Source organism: Microtus ochrogaster, unplaced genomic scaffold (genome assembly GCF_000317375.1).
Source record: "Microtus ochrogaster isolate Prairie Vole_2 unplaced genomic scaffold, MicOch1.0 UNK98, whole genome shotgun sequence".
Taxonomy (NCBI): Eukaryota; Metazoa; Chordata; class Mammalia; order Rodentia; family Cricetidae; genus Microtus; species Microtus ochrogaster.
The window spans coordinates 16,606-27,064 of NW_004949196.1; the positions used below are offsets into that span (position 1 = coordinate 16,606).

The window sequence follows — 10,459 nt, forward strand, 5'->3', positions numbered from 1 at the left end:
CCTCCCAGTGCCGGGATTAGAGGAGTGTGCCACCATCTCTTAGCTGAAGAGATGTGCTGACCTGGCTTGAGGGCAGGGTGGTGGTGACGGCATGATAATGGCTGTTTCCCTTGCGGTTATCGCACAGTGAGGAGCATGGAAAAACGGTTCAAGAGCCACCCAGTTTGGAATAATTTCTGCACAACCTTGGAGTTAGTGACCTACTGAGTGTTGGGGTGGGGAAAGGGGACGCAAAGGACTTGCTCCAAGGAGGGTACTTTCAGGTATAGGTGTTAAAGTCGAAGGATTTCTAGTCCTGTCCCATAAAACGGGCACACCTTCACCCTTGTTTGATCAAGAACAAAGGAAATGATGGTGAACCAGCAAGCAGGCTTAGTGGGTAAAGGGACTTGCAACCAAGTCTGACAAAGCTGAGTTTGATCCTGGTACCCAGATGCCCAGATGGCAGGAGAGTCGGCTCCCAAGGGACCCCCTAACAGGGCACATATACACAAAATAATAGAAATGTAAAACCATAGATACATATTGATGGGGGATACTATCAAACCTTAAACCCTCCATAGAGCCATAGCTGTAGCTGGGATCTGGTGCACAGGTCCCCAGTTTGGAACATACTGAGTTGGAGAGAGCAGGACCGAGAAAGACTGCGAAATAGAGAAAAAGCACCACTCCTTTCATTGAATTATTGCAAAGTTTTCCGTGGGCACCGCTATCACTTCATGGGGGGTACTGAGGCCCAGTTTGGTGACTTGCCCAGAGACACGCCCCAGCAGAACTCACGCACGTTAAGGGGAATGGCGGACCCCCTGTACCCTAGTTCGGCCCCTTGCAAAGCTGTGCTCAAATCCCGGCTCCGGGTCTTGATACAGCGGGTCTCGAACCGCTGTCTCTCGGCGTCTCGGACCCACGGCCGATGTTGTGCAGGATATCACGTACTCAACAACCGCCTGATAACAGGGCGGGGTCTGGAGCAGCAAGACAGTGATTGACATTCATTCTAACCAATAGGCGCCCAGAGGCCGGTACCGAACGCCAATTCGCGCTTCTCAGCGGGGTCCCTGAGAACGCGCTTGTCAATCTGACTGCGCCCCGGGCTATACTAGTCCCGGCGGTTGTCGGATTGGCTGAGTCCCTTTAGACGGACGTGCTCAGCATCCATTGAGAGCTGAGCCGGTCACCGGGCACGTGAGTGGGTGCCGGAGCGTCCTCGCGTTTGGACCAATGACGGGAAGAGGTCGAGTGCCTGCGCCCGCCCCAGGTCGCGGAGGGCGGGGCCGCGCGGTGTTGATTAGGGGAGGGGCGGATCTGTCAGCCGCCACCAATCATTGTGCGGGCGTGGGCTGGATACCCAATGGCGGCCGAGGAGGAGCCGTCGCCCCGCCCCGTGGAGCTTCGTCTCCCCGCCCGAGGCGCTTACTGAGGGCTCGGCCGCGAGCAAGCGAACGATCGAACCAGCGAACGAACCCGGCGAAGGCAAGAGCCGAGCGGCCCGACCGCGGGAACAAGGCCCGGCGGGGGCGACTCAAGGCGGCCGAGCACGCGCCGCTTAGCCCGCTGTCCACACTCGGGGCCGCGCGCGCCGCGCCAGGTGAGTGTGCAATCGGCGGCGGTGCTCTGCAGCTTCCAGGCCCCTCCGGGGGGCCGCGCAGCCGCCATGCCTGCCCCCGCGCCGCGCCTCGCGGACACCACTCATACTTTAGGCCGAGGCTTCGGCTGCGGCCTACTCGACTCCGCGAGGCGGTGGGGTGCGCCTGGCTTTTGTCCGCTCGGGCGAAGCTGCTGTTTGTTGATCGACAAAACGACTGTGTGCCTGGGAAAGGAGGGTGTGTTTTTTTGGGGGGGGGGAGGGGGGACGATGGGGCCGGACAAAGGCGGGGCGGGGGCGGGGCGCCGCGTCCCCTTTCCAGGGCACAAAAGATGACAGCGTGGGTGGCCTGGTCCAGCCATCCCTTCTGCACCCCTAAATCCTTGAAAATATAAAGCTCACTCCAAGCCCTTGCTCCTCCCCGTTTGGATTTTTATTCCCTTTAGGGGACACAGATGCTGTCCCCTCCAAACACCCCATCCATCATGCCTTCCAAACTTGACCCCCTCTTGTCCCAGAATCCCTAAATCACTATGTAATCTGCATTTTTTTAAAGTTAAAATAAATAGCGCACGTATCCACTGTTGCAATGGCAGCCTTCTCACCTCGCATCCGTTCCCGGGTCCCTCTGCCTTCAAGTCCTCTTCTCTCTGTAAACCATGAATTGTACAGTTGCCCGCGTGCATACCCGTCCAGGGCGTCCCCCCGGCAGACAGCCCCGTTTCTCCTTACCAGGAAGCCAGCAGAGTAGGGACAGCTGGGGATGACTTTCCTACTATTGTAGGAAAGCTGGGGGCTTCTTGGCAGGATGGGGGTCTGCCGGGCGGGGGGCTACGGTAAGCCAGGTACGAGTATGAGGGATCCTGGTCTGCCTGGGTCCTGGTTTGCAGATTTGATGGTGTAAGCGGTGCGGTTAGAGCATTGCCGCTCCTAGGCTTCCTCTTGTCCCATCTGTCTGACTGGGGGAGGGGAAAGGATGGCATTGCTTTAATAATTCAGTAACACCTGGGGAAGTGTCTAACCCGAGTTGCTAGTTTTTTTTCAGCTAGCGAGAGGGTGGATCCTGTAACATGTTTCAAAAAGCAAAAAGAAAGTGTATCTTTCCTTGTGTGCAAGTGGGGTTTGCTCAGCCTGCAGCCTGGTATCTGCACCTTCTTAGGCTCTGAGCATCTTGGTTGCAGAAGGTTCGGGGCCCCGGGATGTCTCTGTGTCCCATAGTTGTGTATCTGACAGTCCCCGGGCTGGAGCCTGCTCTGTCCCCAAACAACTCTTGCCTCAAAATGGGATCATTACGTGGTCTTCAGAGGCTTCCCCCACCAGGAAAGGGTAATCACTCTCTTTAATTCTCCAGTAATTGCTGCCTTCAGAGCCACCAGGAGGGCGTGTCCCCAGCCAGGGCCAGCGTTTTCTTTCCCATCCTGCACTAGCAGCAGCCCGCTTTCGTCTTCCCTTCTCCTTTTCTCCAAACCTTGTGGGTGCCCCGTATTAAAACTTAGGGGGTCCTTTTGGAAGACACTGGGTGAGTTTCCATGTTCCCCCTGGGAGGGCACAAAGCCTGAGACAAGAGATTGGGTTGCCCAGATTGCCATAGGGTGTTTGGTGTGTGGGGAGAAGTGTCCATGTGCCAGGTGCTCCATGTTCCTGTGTGAGTTTGTGTGTGCAGACCTGGGAATGTACAGGTCTTACTACAAGTGGTTTTCTAGTTCTTTCCTCCCAGGGTGATGGCTGCTGACTACATAGAGGGCTCTCTAGAGACTCAGCCACTATCCTGTGGCTATCTGTCCCCAACCCATAGCTTGTCTCCTTCCCGTACCAGGGGCCCTCTATTCTCCCAGCCCACCCAGCCCTGACCTAGACTTCTGGTCCTTGCCTCCCCCCGCTGCTGGGCTCTGGTCCTCTTGTTCTGCCTGCCTCTTCCTATGTTGTGCTGGAAGCCCCAGCACAGAGTAGCCATCTGTGCCTGTGCCACCTGACACCTGTGGGGAGTCACCTGGCCCGTCAGTTGGCAGGTTGTGCAAAGTCTCACTCCAGGGGCCTGGGGCTCATTGGGAGTGCTGGGAGGAGGCTGCTGGGCCAACCCAGCACCCACAGACAATGAGGCCATGCGGGGTGAGGGGTAGAGGTGTGAGCTGTGAGACACTTTCGGATGGTTGTCTAGGGATCTGGAGGTGGGGTGGAGGCTTCAGGGCCTGGTGGCCTTGGGCTTGTCCCTTGCTCCAGAACCAAGGTCAGAGCCACCAGTCCTCACAGCCTCCTGGGAGCAGGGGGCAGGGAGCAGACTGTAGCAGATGGCCAGCCTCTGGAGAGACCTGTCACTGCAGGGCCTGGGGGTGGAGTGCTGGGCTTCATCCCTCATCCTTGGAGTTCAGGCCATGGTGGAGTCCCAGAGGTTGAGGTCCCTCCTGCAGGCAGGGAGGTCCTTTCCTGCTCTCTCCAGCATCCTGGCTCCTCCATCTGTAGAGTGGGTGCCCAGCACGCTCCTCTCCTCAGGTGGCCTTGAGGGTCAAGGGCAAGGAGCCAGGAGCTTGAAAACTGTGCATTGCCCCACTGTCCCCACAGGCTCAGTCCACTGTGGCCAGATCACCCCTGGGGTGAGCGTTCAGAGTGCTTGGTGTGCAGCCGCTCCTCACCCAAGTCCCTCCACATGAGACCTGGGACCTGGCCTTCAGCCCTGTAGATTCACCTGCCTCTCTGTCCGTCCCCCCCCCCCCCCCCGCCAGCCCCGTCCACCTTCATTGCTTAGTGATTATTCTGTTTGTGCCCATCTCCCACTGGCTCTGTCTCCAATCCAGGCCTGTGATTGCACGGACGGTATTTGCCTGTGACCGGCCTTGGCATCCCACGCCCATCCTGTGCAGGTCCCACTCTGGCTTCCTTGGCTCTGTTGAATCGGCACTGACACCCCTCCCTGTACTGTACCCCATTCTGTTGCTTTGATCAACTTGTTGCTAATTGACTTCTGTTGACTCATTTCTCTAATCTTGGCCTTCTCCTCCACAATGATGTCCCTGAATTCGTGGGGTGTTCTTACACTGGCTGCTTCAGAGAGGGTGACAGGGACCCAGTGACTTGCTAAGCCTAAGTGGTGTCCAGCCAGGCAGGTCACAGTGGTAAGGAGTGAGGTCCTGACTCTACCTTAATGCCACAAAAACAACTTTGAAATAAGAAATTGATTTTTATTTTTTAAAATAATTTATTTAAATTTATCTTATGTTTATTGGTCTGAAGGTGTCAGGTTCATGGGAACATGAGTTACAGATTGTTGTGAGCTGCCATGTGGGTGCTGGGAATTGAACCCAGGTCCTCTGGAAGAGTGTACTTCCTTGCTGAGCCATTTCTCCAGCCCCCTATGAATTGATTTTTAAAAAGAAGATGAGTTGGTTTTCCATTCACTTCCACTGGGTGTGGTCTTGGCTGGATAATGTGTTGGGCTCTGTCATTGTCATACCTGCTGTGCCCTTCTCAGTGGGACAGGAAAGCATCAGGCATCACTACCTAAAGCCACCACAGAAAAGTCTACTAAACAGTGAAACTGTGGGCCAGGGCTGGACAGGATGAGTGGAATGCATGCCTAGCATGTGCTCAGCACCGGCTTCCGACTGGTGCACATCTCAGCGCTCAGGAGGATGGAGAGTTCCAGGCTAGCCTGGGATACATGGAGACCCTGTCTCCAAACACAGCCATAAAATCCATGGCTGGGAAAGGGTGGGGCTGCTGCTTCACAGGCTCGAGCTCAGATGTCAGCTCACATAAGAGCCAGCCACTGCCCAGTGAGCCTGCAGCCCCAGCACAGGGAGGTGGGGACAGAGTTCCAGGGCAGCCAGCCCAGGTAAAGTGGTGAGCTCCATACGGCTGGGGTGGAGTGCGGCTGGGTGGGCATGCTCGGCTGGCACATACTAGGTCCTGGGTTCATCCAGCCCCAGGTAGATGACAGCAAGGGCTTGTTGCCTTTCCTCACTTTGGGTGACAGTTCCTATGGGTCCTGCCTTGGGCCTTGTGGAATCCCCCTCCTCTGGGTGACATGTCATAAGCTCCCAGCCTCTCTCTGAGCCAGTGCCAATGGCTGTGGGAAGAACTCCATTGCCCCTAGAGGTGGCTTCTGCTGCCATCTAGCAGGAGAGGTGGATTCCATTGCAGCTCTGGGTGAGGGCCACTCCGGTGCCTGCTATAACCCTGCTTTACTCGTGTTTCCAGATTTCACCTTCACTGTATCTGTCTGCTCCCTCCCTTCTCTTCCCCAGTAATGTCAGCTCCACACAGCTTTGGGGACAAGTCTGTGTTAAGCCATCTGTGACCTGTGGACCCTGTGGCCTTTTTTTTTTTTTTTTTTTTAATCTCTGTGTGTGCACATGTGTCAGGACTTAGGCGTGGATCCCTGCTTTCACTGTCTCAGGATGCAACCTCTTGCCTCCCAATGCACACACCAGGGTAGCCACATGTGTGGCTCGAAGCTCACATGTCCTTCACCAGGTTTTCTGGGGATTTGAACTCAGCTCTCCACACTTGTACAGCAAACACTTTGACCACTGAAGTATATCTCACTGGTCCCTAGAGAGCTTCCTGCCTCTCCCTCCGCAGTATTGTGATTACAGGCCTGCTCATTCACGCCTGGCTTTGTTAAGATTTCTGGGAATTCAAACTCATGTCCTTGCACAGCAAGTGCTTTATCCTGGGCATCCTAGCCCGGGCTGTCCCTCTTACTGATACTGAGTGCTAGGCTGGTCATCCCTGCATAGCAGACAAAGAGTTGGTTTGTAAAGCAGGCTGCGGTCACTGTTCTGGTGGCTTTCAAGTACAGAAGGAAGCACAGCAGACTGAAGCCTTAACTTCTGGGCCCACCTGTGTGACAGCTGTGTGTCTGGACATGCTACAGGTGGAACCCCAGGGCAGACTCCAGCCGCAGTGCTTTTCCAGGGTAGCTCCTGGCACTGGGTCCCTTCACAGCCAAGACTGGCCCTGTCCTGGGGGATGAGGTGTGGAACCAGGTGATTCCTTGCGAGAGGAGAGGCTGTGGGGTGGTTGGTCTCTGGAGTCCCTCTGACCGCAGGGCTAGCAGAAGCCTCCCTGGGTGGGGGATGTGCCGTGGACTCCTGGGCATGGTGAGAGAAGGGGGACAGCCAGGACTGGGGAGCTCCCCCAAACTCCTGTGTCCTCTCCATGAGATTTTTTTTCTTACAGTCTCTTCAGTTAGAGAGGGTCAGCCATAAGGGGTCCCTGTGTGCCACCATCTCAGAGAGGGTGTGGGCAGAGGGACAGGGACCATGGCTACTGTGGGAGAGCACCCCAGGAATTTAGGACACCCTCTTAGGGGTCACTGGTACCTTGGGGACCTAAAGGGATTTCTTGCAGTGCTTTCATGCTGCAGCTAGGAGCCCTAAGATCCCAAGCCAGAGTCACCAGTGGCCTAACTCAGCACAGGGAACCCTTCGGGTCCTCTGCTTCCGCCTGTCCCTGTGGCTCTCTACCAGATGGATTGTCTGCAGCTGGTTGACATGGTCGCCTGGAGTGGCGTTAACTGGGGTGGCATGCTGTTATGCTGCCGCCATGTAGTTGGACTGAGTGTGCCTGGGGTAGGTGCTGCGGCAGCCTGTGAGCGGAACCCGATGTGCACAGCTTGTCCTGGCACTGTGGGTGAGCAGGCCAGGGGCAGCTGGCCTGGGAGATGGTCATGGTTTCTTAGAGGTGAGCCCTTGGGGCCATGCCTATCTTGGTTGATGATAGGCAGAGAAAGGAGGAAGGAATGCTGGGGTCATGGCCTTGGAGACGCTGAGAAGCAGACCAGGATGAGTTATGATGCTAGACTGTGGGGTGTCTCTTGGTCTCTAGGTCTCCCCAGTACCAAGGCCCCATGGATATAGTCTGTGGGTTTCCCTCTGGAGTGCTCAGCATCACAGGCAGTGTGAGGCCTCCTGCTCCCTCCCCCATGCTGGAAGGATGGCTCAGCAGTTAGACACAGTACTGGGAGGTCTGCCAGCTGCATGACAGTGACCCTATGTGATCAGATCTGGCATTTCTGGGTCTTCTTTTACTAACGCGATCCTGCTCTGGCCCCTCGCACGTGACATGTAGGGTGTCACCTCCAGAGTAACTGCCCCAGCCCAAGTTGCTTTAGGAAATGCTTGCTTTGGGATTTAAATGATTTTTTAAAATAGTATTTATTGTGTGGGGTGGGGTGTTTGCCAGAGCACATGTGTGGAGGTCTGGGGGTCAGGCTTTGTAGCAAGCGCCTTTACCTGCTGAGCCCTCTTGCAAGCCCTTCCATTTCTGAGCCACAGTAGAAGGTGAAAACAGAGCAGGTGAGCCTGGCCTCAGTGTGAGCCTCCAGCAGGCATGGCAGTAGTGAACCAAGGGTATCTTACTCCGTGTTGCTGTGTAAAATATTTTTACTTAGTTATTTCATGTGTATGGGTGTTTTGTCTGTGCAGTGCCTGCTGAGGCTAGAAGAGGGCGTCAGAACCCAAGAGTTGGCGGTACAGACAGTTGTGAGCTGCCTTGGGGGTTCTGAGAACTGAACCTGGTCCTTTGTCAGGGCATCCGGTGTTCTAACCACTGACCCACCCTCCAGCATGGGGGAGGGAGTAGGAGGCCTCACACTGCCTGCCACGCTGAGCACTCCTGTCTTCATCTGCTGTGCCGCGGCCTGAGGGTGGCTGCAGTCACCTAGCTCTCACCAGCTGCCCAGAGGCATGAGGGCGTCTTTCGGGTGACTAGGCTCTACAAAGTGTGGTATGAAAACCAACTGTGGGGCTCCAGTGACATGGCTCAGCAGGTGAAGGGGTTTGCTGTGAAGCCTGACCAACCAGGCTCAGTTACCAGGATCCACAGTCTAGACAGAGAGAACCAGTCCCTGCCAGTTGTCCTCTGACTTCAACATGCATGACTTTCCCCCAAAATAAATAATAAAAATAAATAGTAGCCAGGTGGTGGTGGCACATGCCTTGAGTTCGAGGCCAGCCTGGTTTACAAGGCGAGTTCCAGGACAACCAGGCAGTTACGCAGAGAAACACTGTCTCAAAAAAAAAAGGTAGGGCTGGAGAGGTGGCTCAGAGGTTAAGAGCACTGACTGCTTTTCCAGAGGTCCTGAGTTCAATTCCCAGCAACCACATGGTGGCTCACAACCATCTGTAATGATATCTGGTGGCCTCTTCTGGCCTGCAAGTGTACATGCAAGCAGAATACTGTATATGTAATAAATAAATCTTTAAAAAAAAAAAAAGGTAAAAATTTATAATATTCAACTTTGTTTTGTTTTGTTTTGTTTTGAAATGAGCTGCAGAGTTTGTTTCCTGAGATGAGTCCTCATATGTGAGGCCAGGTGCTGGGATATTAGCACGGGGTGGGGTTGGAGGTGAACGGGACAGTCACCAGGGGGCACTGAATGGAGCCTCCTAGGCACTGCCCTGCACTGGTGTCCTGCAGGTGATGTGGACAGACGGACACACATGTAAAGCCCTGGGGTGGTGCTCCCAGAGTGAAGGAGCTGCTGTGTCCAAGGCTCACAGGCTGGGCAGTGTCAAGGCCATGGCCCGTGATGGCAGAAGCTTCAGCAGTGCCCTCCACTGCCTCCGGACAGTGTTGAGGGGAGGGGGGGACCCCCCTGGGCCGTCAGCATTTCTTGGTCCAAGTCTTGACAGTCAGTGATGTCTCCGACTGCAGGGTGTCTGACCTTCGCTGTGTCCCCTTTATTTTCCTGAGCTGTTGGGAAGGTCTGGTCCTCCTCCAACTCCAGACCTTGTCAGTGATTGACAGGACTGGCAGTGCTTCCTCCTGCTCCTCTGAGGGCTGCGACCTTTGTTCTCAGCGTTTCTACCCATGCCATTGTTGTTTCCTGTGCCCCCCACACCCCTACTTCTGGGTGGCCTTGGGCAAGCCATGTCCTGCCCTATGTCTCCTTCATCAGCTGGGACAGTATAGTGATGGTGTCTGCTTCGGATGGCTGTGGTGCTGGGCAGGCAGCATGTGTGTGTGTGCATGTCCATGTCTGTGTGCGTCCATGTATGTGCACATGTGCATGTGCATGTGTGGGTGTCCATGCATCTTTGCATGTGTGTGTGGACCAGATGCCTCTGACTGACCTAGCTGCCCTGCTTTGTCCCTCAACTGGACGAGGCAATGGCAGGTGAAGGGACCTGACCTAAACCATTGGGCTCAGTGAGCCCAGGGATGGCAGGGACATCCCGCTTCATCTTTGGTCCCCCAGACACTGGTTATGGTGTCTGATGCAAGGCTTGCTCATGGGTCAATAGACAAACACTGGCCACAGCTGATACTTAGTAGTCAAGGATGCACCCAGAAGTCAGAGGTGTGTGCAGGAGGCTATGCTGCTTGTGGAAGGTCTCTGGGTGCTGGGGTGCTGGCAAGGCTCACCAGTCTGATCCCCTCCTCTGAGCTGGCGGTGTTACAGGCCCTGGCTTCCTGCATGGGCAGCCATGTCCATACCCCTGTCCATACTCCAGCATTGACTTAGTTTTTTTTTTTTTTTAAAAAAAGATTTATTTATTTATTATGTATACAATGTTCTGCCTCCATGTATGCCCGCACGCCAGAGGAGGGCGCCAGATCTCATTACAGATGGTTGTGAGCCACCACGTGGTTTCTGGGAACTGAACTCAGGACCTTTGGAAGAGCAGCCAGTGCTCTTAACCTCTGAGCCATCTCTCCAGCCCCCCCTTGACTTAGTTTTAATTTGTTTTTCTGTGTAACTTTTAGTGTGTTTATATTGTATGTATACATGTATCTGTGCCTATGGAGTGGGGAGTGTTTATATTGTATGTATACATGTATCTGTGCCTATGGAGCGTAGTGTGTTTATATTGTATGTATACGTGTATCTGTGTCTGTGGAGTGGAGTGTGTTTATATTGTATGTATATGT

General features: G+C 54.7%; 1 protein-coding gene across 3 annotated transcripts in view; it reads left to right on the forward strand.

The window, feature by feature from the left end:
• Positions 1–1,406: 1,406 nt before the first annotated feature.
• The window catches only part of Kdm4b (lysine demethylase 4B), an 82,406-nt gene continuing 73,353 nt past the window's right edge, over positions 1,407–10,459 (forward strand). For all 3 annotated transcript variants that reach the window (XM_005371080.2, XM_005371082.2, XM_026777999.1), the window contains exon 1: positions 1,407–1,588. The gene's annotated coding sequence lies outside the window, so the exon portion shown is untranslated. The remainder of the gene's footprint in view (positions 1,589–10,459) is intronic.